This window comes from Mirounga angustirostris, unplaced genomic scaffold, assembly GCF_029215605.1.
Source record: "Mirounga angustirostris isolate CCGP_5_RB_7025 unplaced genomic scaffold, mMirAng1.0.hap1 SCAF_2, whole genome shotgun sequence".
NCBI lineage: Eukaryota > Metazoa > Chordata > Mammalia > Carnivora > Phocidae > Mirounga > Mirounga angustirostris.
The window spans coordinates 150,463,652-150,478,195 of record NW_026991710.1 but is presented as its reverse complement, the minus strand read 5'-3'; the positions used below and the strand labels follow the sequence as shown (position 1 = coordinate 150,478,195).

Below are 14,544 nucleotides of genomic sequence, written 5' to 3'. Positions count from 1 at the left end.
TCAAATATCTGTGAAGGTTTTGGCAGTGTGTCTCAAAACTGCTGTATATAGGCCTTATATTTTGAAAAAAGATCCACAAAAAAGTTGCAAAACAGTACAATGATCTGCCATATACTGTTCAATTAGATTGAATAACATTTGTCACATTTGACTTGACACTCGTGATTGTGTGTGTATTATTGCTATTATTTTGCTGAAGCATTCGAGGATAAGCTACAGACATCATGACCTTTCTACATAAATATTTCAAAGGTATCTCTCAAGATTTAGGAGCATGTATTATACATTCTGTGTACTCAGTTTGTATCGCCATGAGTAAATCCATGAAGGAAAAGGGAAAGCTCTCTGTTAGAATAATAGCGACCTATGAAACAGGAAGAATGACAAAATTAGAAAGTCACTATTTGGCAGCCACTGCAGTAATAATTGATCTAGGCAGTCATCATCTTTGGGTGCTAAAACTGGCAGGTGAGTTTGTAAGGGAAAGCGTATAGTCTCAAAGTATCTTTCCATAAAATAAAATACTAGTTAGAAAGGGGAAAAACAGGGGCGCCTGGGTGGCTCAGTTGGTTAAGCGACTGCCTTCGGCTCAGGTCATGATCCTGGAGTCCCGGGATCGAGTCCCACATCGGGCTCCCTGCTCGGCAGGGAGTCTGCTTCTCCCTCTCCCACTCCCCGTTTGTGTCCCCTCTCTCGCTGTGTCTTTCCCTGTCAAATAAATAAATAAAATCTTTAAGAAAAAAAAAGAAAGGGGAAAAACAGTGACTTTACAGTGAAGGAACCAGGTAGGTATCACCTTATCCAAGCACAATTAGCATTACTAGTAATGGGACAGACCACTATCATGGATCATAACTATTAAGAGCAAAGTATCACCTTTGTGGCATTCTTGGATTTTTTGGTTTGTTTTTTTAAAGATTTTATTCATTTTTTAGAGCAAGCGGGGGCGGGGAGAGGAGGGGGGGTAAGCAGACTCCACGCTGAGTGCAGAGCCTGATGTGGGCTTGATCCCAGGACCCTGAGACCACAACCTGAGCTGATATCAAGAGTCAGACGCTTAACCGACTGAGGCACCCTCAGTGGCCCCCCTTTTGTGCCATTTTTGTAAAAACAAACCCAAAAAGCACAACCTGGATCTAATTATAAGGAAGCATCAGGCCAATTTAAATTGAGGGACCTTCTACAACATAACTGGTCGTATGAAGTTTACAGAAGAAAAGGAAAGAAACTTTCTGTAAGTTTGAACTTCAAAAGTTTTAAGAACTCAAAGTGGGGCGCCTGGGTGGCTCAGTTGGTTAAGCGTCTGCCTTTGGCTCAGGTCATGATCTCAGGGTCCTGGGATCGAGTCCTGCATCGGGCTCCCTGCTCCTTGGGAGCCTGCTTCTCTCTCTCTCTCTGTCTCTCATGAATAAATAAATAAAATCTTTAAAAAAAAAAAAATCAAAGTGAACAGAAAACAGCAGTTGACATTCATACAAAGCTATAAAATTAAAATATTTCAGCTAGGGGCGCCTGGGTGGCTCAGTCGTTAAGCGTCTGCCTTCGGCTCAGGTCATGGTCCCAGGGTCCTGGGATCGAGCCCCGCATCGGGCTCCCCGCTCCGCGGGAAGCCTGCTTCTCCCTCTCCCACTCCCCCTGCTTGTGTTCCCTCTCTCGCTGTATCTCTCTCTGTCAAATAAATAAAATCTTAAAAAATAAAATATTTCAGCTGATGAAAATTAACACCCAAAATGAAACTGAACAAAAGAAAACTGATACATTCCAAAAGGAATAAATACCTTTGGAAAACTTGCAGATATGAGAAAACACCTCAAGTGATAAACTACAAAACCTAGAACAGAAGTAGACCAAAAACAAAGCAGGAAGGGAGAAAACAAGAGTTGAATGAATTCAGAATCTGAGGAATAAAGACAAAGTCATCTTGGAGATTACAAGATCCTTGAGGGAGAACAGGTTCAACTGAAAGTGTATGAAAGATAATTAAAAGTATTGGGGCGCCTGGGTGGCTCAGTCGGTTAAGCGGCTGCCTTCAGCTCGGGTCATGATCCCAGGGTCCTGGGATCGAACCCCACATTGGGCTCCCTGCTCATCAGGAAGCCTGCTTCTCCCTCTCCCACTCCCCCTGCTTGTGTTGCCTCTCTCACTGTGTCTCTCTCTGTCAAATAAATAAATAAAATCTTAAAAAAAAAAAAAAAGTATGAAAGGCCAGGCGCCTGGGTGGCTCAGTCGGTTAAGCGACTGCCTTTGGCTCAGGTCATGATCCTGGAGTCCCTGGAGTCCCATGCTCTGCTGGGAGTCTGCTTCTCCCTCTGACCCTCCCCCTTCTCATGCTCTCTATCTCTCTCTAATAAATAAAATAAAATATTCAAAAAAAAAAGTATGAAAGGCCAGAGTGAAAATTTTTAAAATAAGTGAAAAGGATCACAGAGAAAGAGTTCAACATAGAGGCCACACAAAGAAGAGCCAATGTATGAATAATTGGAAGTCCCTGAAGAAGAAAAATAATGGAACAGAACTAATATTTAAACCTATAATTCAAGAAGAGTTTCCAGAAATGAATAATGTCTGAGTGGAAGTGGATCCAGATTTGTCAATTCCAAGACATATCTTAGTAAAAGCATTAGACTTCAAATATAAAGAGGAAAACAAAATCCCCAGGGCGTCTAGACAAAAAGAGTCAAATCAGGTTGTTAGAATTCTCAACAACAACATGCTAAGATAAATAAGAATATTTTCAAGATATGGAAAAGTATGAGCCAAGGTTTTATATTCAGCCAGCCTGTACTTTAGGAGTCAAAGCAAAGTTTTTAAGTATGCAGGAACCCCAGGTAATGCTATAATCAAGAGTGCTGCTTCCTGAGAAATCTGCAAAAGAATTAATTTCGTCCAATTAAGCAATGACTGGGAAAACTGTAAATTAGGGTGCTAAATATACTGTAACTTGTAGACCCAAGAATAATACAAGGGGTAGAAGAATATTGGGTAGAAATGATATATTCTGACAGAAATAATGAAATTTTTAAAATAAGAGGGAAAAAAGGGACAAAGTAAAAGAAACTCTTTGACTGTCTTTTAAGTAATAGGTAGGAGTTAAAGGTATCATTTAAACCCGGCAAATCAAACTGTAGAATGTAAAGTTAGGACAAAGGTGTCTATGGCCAGCTTTATATATAGTATTATAAATGTACTTCTAGAAAACCTTCCATTTTTTTCTATCCAAGGAAATAAAAACTACAAAGGAACAACAAATAAATACAGTCAACATATGATATACACAGTAAATATAAGAAAACAAATGACAATTGGACCCAAATATTAGACTTAACCAAAGACTGTGAATGGCCTTGATTCATCTATTTAAAGAAAAAAATCTCCAGATTGGCTTATAAAGTAAAATGCAACTCTATACCGTATACACCAGACAGAATTAAAGTGACTCAAGGGCGCCTGGGTGGCTCAGTTGGTTAAGCGACTGCCTTCGGCTCAGGTCATGATCCTGGAGTCCCGGGATCGAGTCCCGCATCGGGCTCCCTGCTCGGCAGGGAGTCTGCTTCTCCCTCTGACCCTCCTCCCTCTCATGCTCTCTGTCTCTCATTCTCTCTCTCTCAAATAAATAAATAAAATCTTAAAAAATAAAAAAATAAAAATAAATAAAGTGACTCAAAAACTTAAAATCATGTACTTAGTCATGGCTCAATGTATTACAGAGCTACAATAATCAAAACAGCACTGTACTTGCATAAACACAAAGATCAGTGGAATAGAATGGAGAGCCAAGAAATAAACCCTCATGTATGTGGGCAGATGATCTTCAATAAGGGTGCCAAGACTACATGATAGGGAAAGGACAGTCTCTTCAAAAAATGTTGCCAGGAAAACAATACCCACATGCAAAAGAATTTTTATAGTTACTTTACACCATATACAGAAATTAACTCAATGGGTTAAAGATGTAAACATAATACTTAAAACTAGAAGAAAACATAGGTGAAAAGCTTCGTGACTTTGAATTTGGCAATGACTTCTTGGATATGACACCAAAAGCACAGGCAACAAAAGCAGAAATAGACTACATTAAACTTAAAAACTTTTGCACATCAAAGGAAACAACAGAATGAGATGTCAGTGTACACAATGGGAAAAAATACTTGCCGATCATGTCTGATGAGGGCTTAATAGCCAGAATTTATACAAAACTCCCACAACTCAACAAAATAATCAGATTTAAAAATGGACAAAGGACTTAAGTAGGCATTTCTCCAAAGAAGATGCACAAATGGCTAACAAGCCTATGAAAAGACATTCAACATCACTAATCGTTGGAGAAATGCAAATCAAAACCACAATAAGATATCTCACATCCATTAGGATGACCACCATCAGGGGTGCCTGGGTGGCTCAGTTGGTTGGGCGACTGCCTTCAGCTCAGGTCATGATCCTGGAGTCCCGGGATTGAGTCCCGCATCGGGCTCCCTGCTTGGCAGGGAGTCTGCTTCTCCCTCTGACCCTCCTCCCTCTCATGCTCTCTGTCTTTCATTCTCTCTCTCTCAAATAAATAAATAAAATCTTTAAAAAAAAAAATAGGATGACCACCATCAGAAAAACAACACATAACAAGTGTTGAGTATGTGGAGAACCTGAAATCCTTGTGTACTATTTGGTGGGAAGGTCAAATGGCACAGCGCGCAGCCACTATAGAAAACAGTATAGCAGTTCCTCAAAAAATGAAAAATAGAATTATATGATACAGCAATCCCACTTCTGGTTATATATCCAAAAGAATCTAAAGAAGTGTTTGGACACCCATGATCATTGTAGCAATATTCACAATAGCTAAATAACTCAAGTATTCATCAATGGATAAGCAAAATGTGGTATATACAAAAGTGGAATATTACTCAATATTTATTTTTTTGAAAGATTTATTTACTTGAGAGAGAGAGCATGAGCAGAGGGAAGGGGAAGAGGCAAAGGAAGAGAGAGAAGCAGGCTCCCTGGGGAGCCTGATGCAGGGCTCCATCCCAGGACCCTGCAATCATGACCTGAGCCAAAGGCAGATGTTTAACCAACAAAGCCCCCCAAGTGCCCTTTGTTCAGTGTTTAAAAAGGAGTTCCTGTCACATGCTATGTCATGTATGGAACCTAAAGACATGCTAAATGAATAAGCCAGTTACAAAAAGACAAATGCCGTATGATTCACTTATATAAGTTGTCTAAAGCAGTCAAATCTGTAGAAACAGAAAGGACAGTGATGGTTGCCACAGATTGGATGGAGGGGAAAATGGGGCATTATTGTTCAATGGGCATAATAGAATTTCAGGTTTGCAAGCTGAAAACATTCAGTATTGTTAAGTATATTATGAATATACTTAACAATACTGAACTGTACATTAAAATGGTTAAGATGGTAAATTAATGTTTTTCATTGTTATTTTAAAAATTTATAATGAAATAACAGTTTAATATACCTACTTTCCAATTTACAAATATTTAATTAGTGCAATTTCAGAATAAAGTAAGTCCTTTAAAATACATATACAGTGATATTAAGAAATTGATGGAGTAGGCAGATCTAACCTTGTATTCCCACACAGAAATGTCGAAAAACAAATTTCAGATCCAAGTTTGTCAGAACTCTGGAAGAGTCCAAGTTTTGCAGTAACAAAGCAAATGCTGAATGAATTCTAAGGTGACTTGAAAATTGTAGGAAAAATCTGTGGCTTTTTTTTTTTTTTTACCTGCCATTGTCCGATCCCTCCCCAGCACAGTCTTGAAACACTGCCAGCCTGTGCTATCATTGTGGGCCCCTAGTGTCTCGTTGTGAAGAGAGAAGAGCAGACTTTGACCAAATACACTGCTTAAATCTGTCGTAACCTGTCTAGAGGATACCTGAAGGACTGACAGAACGTGTTCATCTCTCTTCTACCTAACTCAGGACTCAGACTGGAAGGCAGTGGGGCTTTGACCCAAAATACTGTAAGGAGAACTAACAACCTGCAAACACCTGGGGCAAAATGTAGTCAAGATATATAACAGTCAAGATACTTAAGGCCTGGGAGGAAAAGTTGGGGAAGATTCTTTGGGAAATCAAGACATTCAAAGGAACTCGTTATGTATGGAGCAATTTAGAAGTCCACATACATGCCTGAATTAAGATGCATGTTGAGAAAAGTGTTAAGAAGATCCTAAGTTTTCACTCACAAGTGATCCCAGGCTCAGTGCAAGACTAGTGTTGAAGGAAGGCCACAACACAGAACCAATCTGCAAAGATTGGAAGAAGTATTTTTTGTTTGCTTGTTTTTGAGGTGTTTTTTTTTTTTTTAAGATTTTATTTATTTATTTGAGAGAGAGAGAGCATGTGAATGACGGGGAGGGGCAGAGGGAGAGGGAGAAGCAGACTTCCCACTAAGCAGGGAGCCCAACGTGGGGCTCCATCCCAGGACCCCGAGATCATGATCTGAGCTGAAGGCAGACACTTAACTGACTGAGCCCCCTAAGCGCCCTTGTTTTCAGTTATGTTTTTAAGCTCCTGGCATTCCAAGAAAACTCTGCCAAAACATTAAGTTAATAGGAGCTAAAGGAACAGAGATCTCAGTGACCGCACATGAAAAGGAACACAGTCTTTGCAAAACTAGTTTGGAAAAGCAACTAAACTAGTAGACTATTAGAACCTTAAATAATAATAAAACAAAAAGTCCCCAGCAAACCCAGTGAAAGGATAAGAATTTAATTTCCAGTGTTACCACATTATAATATTCAAATGTCTAATTTTCAACAACAAAAAAATCACAAGCATGAAAAACAAAAACAAAACCCCAAAAACCAGGAAAATATGACCCATTCAAAATAACAAATTTTACAAAATTTAACAAAATAAATAGAAAGTATCCCTGAGAAATTTTAGACATTGGAGTAACTAGAAAAAGACTTTAAAATAACTGCTTTAAATAGGCATAAAGAGCTAATGGAAAGCATAGACAAAGAACTAAAAAAAATCAGGAAAGTGTACAAACATAATGCAAATATCAATAAAAAGATAGAAATTGTAAAAAGGAACCAAATTCTTGAGCTGAAAGTACAAGAGGGATGAAAAATCCACTAGAAGGGTTCAACAAATTATTTGATCAGGCAGAAGAATCAGCAAACTTGAAAATCAGTAAACTGAAATGATCAAGTCTGAGGAGCAGGAAGAAAAGGAATGAAGAAAGGGGATAGGCCTAAGAGACCAATGGGACACCATCAAATGGACCAACATATAGGAGCTGGAGAAAGAGAAAAGAAAAGAGCAGAAAGATTATTTGAAGAATTAAGGGATGAAAACTTTCAAATTTGAAAATAGACGTGAATTTACAAATCCAAGGAACTCAATGATTTCCAAGTTGTATAAATTCAAAGAAACCCACAGTAAAACACATAATCAAACTACTAAGTCAGAGAGGAAATCTTGAAAGCAGTGAGAGAATCAGAACATATAAAGGATCTTCAATGATATTATCAAATGATCTGTCATCAGAATCCATGGAGGCCGGAAGACAGTTAGATGATACCTTTAAAATATTAAAAGAAAAAAAATCTTGTCAACTGAGAACTCTACACCAAGAAAAATGTTCTCCAAAAACAATGGAGAAATTGAGATATTCCCAGATTAACAAAAGTTCAGGGAGTTTCTTACCACTAGACCTGGTCTACGAGAACTAGTAACAGAAGTCATTCAAGGTGAAATGAAAGAACACTAGTCAATAAACAGACACCCATATCAAGAAATAAATATCTCCAGCAAATGTAAAATGTAGGCAAACATAAAAACCAATATTATTGTAATTTTGGATGGTATCTCCACTTTAATTTTCTACAGGATTTAAAAGACAAAGACATAGAAAGTAATTATAAATCTATGTTATTCGGCACACAATGTATAATGATGTAATTTGTGGTATCAATAACAGAGTGGGAGACAGAGCTATACAAGAGCAGAGGTTTTGTAAGCTATTAATGTTAAGTTGATAGGGGCCTCTGGGTGGTTCAGTCAGCTAAGTGTCCGACTCTTGATTTCAACTGAGGTAATGATCTCAAGGTCATGAGATCAAGCCCTATGTCAGGCTCTGTGTTGAGCATGGAGCCTGTTTAAGATTCTCTCTTTCTACCCCACCCCCCTGCCCCTGCTCACACTCTCACTCTCTAAAAAAAAAAAAAAAGATAAAATAAAAAGGCCTCTTTCCCTTTAAAATAAAGGTGTTGATATCAGTTCAAATTAGATAGTTATAACTTTAGGTTGCTATATGTGATGCTCATAGTAACCATAAAGATAATATCTATGGAGGAGGAAATGAGGAAAAAATGAGAAAATCTAAAGTCACTACAAATAATAAAACAAACACAAAAGATAGCAGTAATGGAGGAAATGAGGGACAAAAAAGCTATAAGACATACAGAAAACAAAGAGCAAAATGGCAGAAGTAAATTCTTCTTTATCAGTAATTATTTTAAATGTAAGTAGAATACAAATTATAATAAAAGGCAGAAAAGGGAAGAATAAATTTGAAAAACACCATGATCTGCTCCTGGGTGTGCAAGTTTGGTTCAACATTCAAAAATTAATTGATGTAATCCATCACATCACAGGCAAAACAAGAAAAAAAATCACATGATCCAATTAATGGATTTAGAAAAAGCATTGACCAATAGCAACTCCAATTCATTATAAAAACTCAAAGCAGACTAAGAATAGAGAAGAATTTCCTCAACTTGATAAAGAACATCTACAAAAAGCCTACAGCTAACACCATACTTATTGGTAAAAAAAAAAAAAAGCTTTCCCACTAAGATCAGGAACAAAGCAAGGGCATCTCCTCTCATCACTACTTTTCAACATTGTACTGGAAATCCCAGCGAATGCAATAAGACAGAAAATGAAATTAAATGTATACGTATTGAAAAGGAAGATATAAAACTGTCTTTGCAGCTGAGATAATTATCCAGAAAATCAGGAAGAATAGACCAAAAAAAAATTTGGAACTTATAAGTGATTATAGCCAGGTTGCAGGATACAAGGTTAATATATAAAAGTCAATCATTTTCTTATATACCAGCAATGAACAAGTAGAATATGAAATTTAAAACACTAAACCATTTACATTAGCACCTCCAAAAATGAAATACATAGGTATAAATCTAACAAAATATGTATAAGATCTCTAGGAATAAACTAAAAGATCTGACTAAAGAAATCACAGAAGAGGGGCACCTGGGTGGCTCAGTTGTTAAGCATCTGCCTTCAGCTCAGGTCATGATCCCAAGGTCCTGGGATGGAGCCCTGCATCAGGCTACCTGCTTGGCGGGGAGCCTGCTTCTCCCTCTTCCACTCCCCCTGCTTGTGTTCCCTCTCTTGCTGTATCTCTCTCTGTCAAATAAATAAAATCTTAAAAAAAAAAAAAAGAAATCAAAGAAGAACTAGATCGAATCCATGTTAATGATAAGAAGATTCAATACTGTCAGGATGTCATTTCTTCCCAAAATGATCTGTAGATTCACTGCAATCCCAAAGAAAATCCCAGCAAGTTATCTTGTGGTTATCGACAAAATGATTCTAAAGTTTATATGGAGAGGCCAAAGAAGCAGAATACCCAACATAATATTGAAGGAGAAGACCAAAATCAGAAGACTGATCCTACCCAACTTCAATACTTATTATAAAGCTACAGTAATCAGGACAGTGTAGTACTGGTAAAAAAAAAAAACAAAAACAAAAATGAAACAAAACCAAAAAAACAAAAAAAACAGACAAGTAAATCAATGGAACAGAATACAGACCCCAGAAATAGACTTACACAAATATAGGCAAGTAATCTTTGTTAAAGGAGCACATGGATATTTACTGCTGTTTTATTCATAACTGAGAAAGCTTGGAAGCAACCAAGATGTCCTTCAGTAGGTGAATGGTTAAATAAATCGTGGTATATCCAGATAATGGAATATTATTTAGAGTTATGAAAACACATGGAGGAAATTTTAAATGCATATTACTATGTAAAAGACACCAACGTGAAAAGGCTACATACTGTATGATTTCAGCTATATGGCATTTTGGAAAAGGCAAAACTATGGAGACTATGATGGTTAATGTTCTATGTCAACTTGGTGGGGCCATGATTAAATACGATTTTGGGGTGTCTTTGAGGATGTGTCTGGATGAGATTAGCATTTGAATCAGTGGATTCAGTAGACTGCCCTACTAGGCTAATACGAAATTGGTATCTTCCAATACACTGAGGGACTGAATAGAACAAAATGCAGAGGGGGCACCTGGGTGGCTCAGTCGGTTAAATGTCTGCCTTCCACTTGGGTCATGATCTCGGGGTCCTGGGATCAAGCCCTGCATGGGGCTCCCTGCTCAGCTCAGCGGGGAGTCTGCTTCTCCCTCTCCCGCTGCCCCCCCGCCCTACTCCTGCTCCTTCTCTCTCTCTCTGAAATAAAATCTTTAAAAATAAATAAATAAAAAGAACCAAAATGTAGAGGAAGGGAGAATGTGTTCCCTGCAGCAATTATTGCTGTGGTGTTCTTATGGGGGATTTCTATGTCCCTCATTTCTTCCACATTTACTAGCTGGAATTGTTCTATAAGAAGGAGTTGTCCTTAGCCTTTGCCTGGAGGAAGCCTAGCAGCCAGCGCCTCAGAAGAGGCTTAAGACAGCACCGAATGAGGGGGAAAGGGAAATGCGGACCAGCTGCGCCCGCTGGGCTGTGCTGCCACCTACAACAAGCACATTAACATCAGCTTCCACAGGGAAATTCTCCTGCAGTGTCAACTGAGCTAAACAATGTCATATTTAGTGGTGGCTAATTCTTACTTAGCATCCTATTCCTATTTCCTCAGCCACACTTTTTTACTGCATCAAGCCATTTGGTTCTCTCCCCTTCCCATTACAATATATCCTCATGTAAAAAGTAGATCCCATAAAGGTTTCCTTTGGATCCTAAAAGAAGAAAAGAATGGGTTCCCCTGCTTAGCGCAAAAATTTTGTGCCAGGAAAACACACTTTTCTTTGTTCAAAGCACTTTGAAGCCTCCTGTTTTGACTTAACAGGACAAACTCAACAACTTAAAATGGATGATGTTCCAACCATTTTTGATTTTTGTACCCATTTAAAGTCTATGAAACTCAAGTCAAGGAATCTTTTGAAGAAAAACAACAATTGTACCCCAACAGGACCATCTAATTTAAAATCAAACGTTAGTAGTCAGCAAGTACTACTTGAACATAGTTATGCTTTTAGGAATCCTATGGAGGCAAAAAAGAGGATAATTAAACTGGAAAAAGAAATAGCAAGCTTAAGAAAGAAAATGAAAACTTGCTTACAAAACGCAGAGCAACTCGAAGATGGATCAAAGCCACTTGCTTGGTGAAGAATCTGGAAGCAAATAACATATTACCTAAAGGCACATCAGAACACATTTTACCAACTGCCTTAAGCAGTTTTCCTTTGGAAGATTTCAAGATTCTTGAACAAGATAAAACATTACCAATTCTATAAAACATTCCTTTAGGATTAGCCCACAAAGAACTTGATGCCCATCCTTCATTCTATTCAAACGTAAAGATATTTAAGGAAATTATGCCAAAATTGGGTATTTAATAAAGTTCTACTTGAAGTAACATTATTACTGTATAAATTATGAAGACTAGATTATAAAAAAAAATGGAAACTTTCTATGAAACTTAATATTTGAAAAAGAATGGAAGTGCCTTGCATGAGAATTATGTACTTAAAAATTTTGCTAGAAAATTGTATGTTTGCAAGGTGTTTTGCGTTTTTGTCTTTTAAAACTACTTTTAAAGAACTGTCCATGACAATATGTTTAAGTTCTATTAGAAGGAAATTTTTTTTTCATGTACCAATGTTGGGATAGGATGCTAAGTAAGAATTAGCCACCACTGGGCGCCTGGGTGGCTCAGTCGTTGGGCGTCTGCCTTCGGCTCAGGTCATGATCCCAGGGTCCTGGGATCGAGCCCCGCATCGGGCTCCCTGCTTGGCGGGAAGCCTGCTTCTCCCTCTCCCACTCCCCCTGCTTGTGTTCCTGCTCTCGCTATCTCTCTCTCTGTCAAATAAATAAATAAAATCTTAAAAAAAAAAAATTAGCCACCACTAAATATGACTTTAAAACTGCAAAAAAAAGGGCACCTAGGTGGCTCAGTCGTTAAGCGTCTGCCTTTGGCTCAGGTCATGATCCCAGAGTCCTGGGATCGAGCCCCGCATCGGGCTCCCTGCTCAGCAGGAAGCCTGCTTCTCCCTCTCCCACCCCCCCTGCTTGTGTTCCCTCTCTCACTGTGTCTCTCTCTGTCAAATAAAAAAATAAAATCTTAAAAAAAAAAGAGTTGTCCTTTCTACCTCATTTATTTATTTATTCATTATTTATATCAATATAGACTAGAGGATATTTATATTATTTTTTATTATTTGGATTTGTGATCTGAGAGCCAAAATCTCAACCCTGAAAATGGAGGGAAAGTCTGAATATTATCAGAATCTAAGTTAGGGTAACAGAAACCTACTTTGATGACTTAATCCAAAGGGTAGGAGGAAGACACAGACTTGGCAAAGCTGGAGAACTAGCCTGGAAAGGGGCAGGAACCCAAGGCAGTCCCGAAGTCAGGAAACCCGCAGGCAGTGGCCCCCAGAGAGGTCCTTGGCTGGTGGGGACCAGTCCTGCTGTTTTCAGCCTCTCCCTCACCCTGACCGGGATTCAAATCCAGTGGAAATGCCTGTCCCTTGACTGGAAGAGGAAGGGGGCTGATGATATTAATACCAAACTGCTTCCCTGAGAAAGAAAGGAAATGGATCTTAGGTAGCCAGAAACCACTCACCTTTCAATCCCTTGTAAATCAACCCTTCTTCATGCCGGGTCCTCAGAAGCAAAGGTTTAAGCCACGCCTCTCTCCCCCCAATCCCCTCCCGCATCCAGACCAGCAGCAATGCCAGTGGGTTGCTCCACTCAGCCACAGCCCTCCCTGCAACCCCACTCAAAGTAAGCTCAGGATCTCTGACGTCATCACAAGTTCTGGGGAAAACAACAACAACAAAAGTAACTCTTCATGCTTTGACGTGGTGTATTAGAAAGGGCAGTGACCCAGTGCCTGGGTCAACATTCTATTCCCTTGGCCTTGAGCATATGTCTTCACTTCTCTGGAAGGGGCTTTGCCACTTCCACTGTGAAGTGGGTATAATGCCCTTCATAATCTCTAAGGTCTCCTGAGAGGCTAAGAAGTCTGTAAGTAAGATTTTAGAGTCAAGTGCACTAGAGAAAGACCCATAATGAGGATCATGTCTATGAGAAAATGTTGAAGAAATGGGGCCTTCTAAGAAAGAGGCTGTAAAATAGAAAATTCGACGTATTGTATAGCATCATAGATTCTTAATGTTGGAGGAGACCTATCTTAGAGCCGTTTTCCAAAATCCTGATATGCTTGAGAATCGCTTGGGGATCTTTTAAAATGCGGACTGTGATTCAGTAGATGGGGTGGGGACAGCTTTGTACCAACCTTTGACAGCACATTGTGATCACTTGAGGGGCTTTAAGCAAATACTTAAGCCTGGGCTCCTCCCCCTCCAAACCCCGCCAAACGAGATTCTGATTCATTCGGCCCTGAAACTCCCAGGTGAGTCTAACAGGCCGCGAAGTCTGAGAACCCCGGCCTTAGGCCCGCGCTTCTCCAACTTTAGCGCGCATGATGAGCATCACCTGGAGGGCTTGTGAAAACACAGCTTGCGGGACCCCGCCCCCAGAGATCCTGACTCTGCAGGTCGGGGGTGATGGGGCCCCAGATTTTCACGTCTAACAGGTTCTCAGGTGATGCTGACTCTGCTGGTCCGTGGCCTTGGGGGTTATCTCATTTGACGCTGATGTTTCCCATGTGGGAAACCAAGAAGCAATGATACTACCAGATCTCCGCCAAGGAATAAGGAGAGGGAATTTTTTTTTTTTTTTAATGTTTATAACAGCTTTATTTCATAATAGCCAAAACAACCCAGATACCCTTCAATGGGTAAAAGATTAAATAAACTGTGATACATACATAGCATGAGTAACTACTAAGCAATAAAAAGAAAAGAATTTTTGCTGCATACAGTAATCTCAGTGAAACTCCAGAGACTTATGCTGAGTGAAAAAAGTCAATCCCAAAAGTTACATATTTTATGATCCCATTCATATAACACTCTTGAACTGACAAAACTACAGAAATGAAGAACACATTAACAGTTGCCTCCCGTCATTAAGTAGAGAGTTGTGGTGAGAAGAGGGTATGACTCTAACAGGGCATTAGGAGGGCGATTTCCTCAGCCAGTCCTTCCACCTTCCTCTCCTGCGTCCCCAGGTCCCCGCGGAGCCCCTCAACGCCAGCCCGAGCGGGTTCTCGGGGGCTACAGAGGGGCCGATCTCCGAGGAGGGGAAGGGCCTTGCGGAGCCGCGCGGACCTGGACGGGGCCCACGCGAAGCCCGGGAGGCTGGCCCCGCCGCTGCGGGAGACGCTGCGCGCGCGGGACTCTCA

At 39.6% G+C, this 14,544-nt stretch overlaps 1 pseudogene; it reads left to right on the top strand.

The window, feature by feature from the left end:
• Positions 1–311: 311 nt before the first annotated feature.
• On the top strand, positions 312–12,311 carry LOC123847789 (THAP domain-containing protein 2-like; annotated as a pseudogene).
• Positions 12,312–14,544: the final 2,233 nt, after the last annotated feature.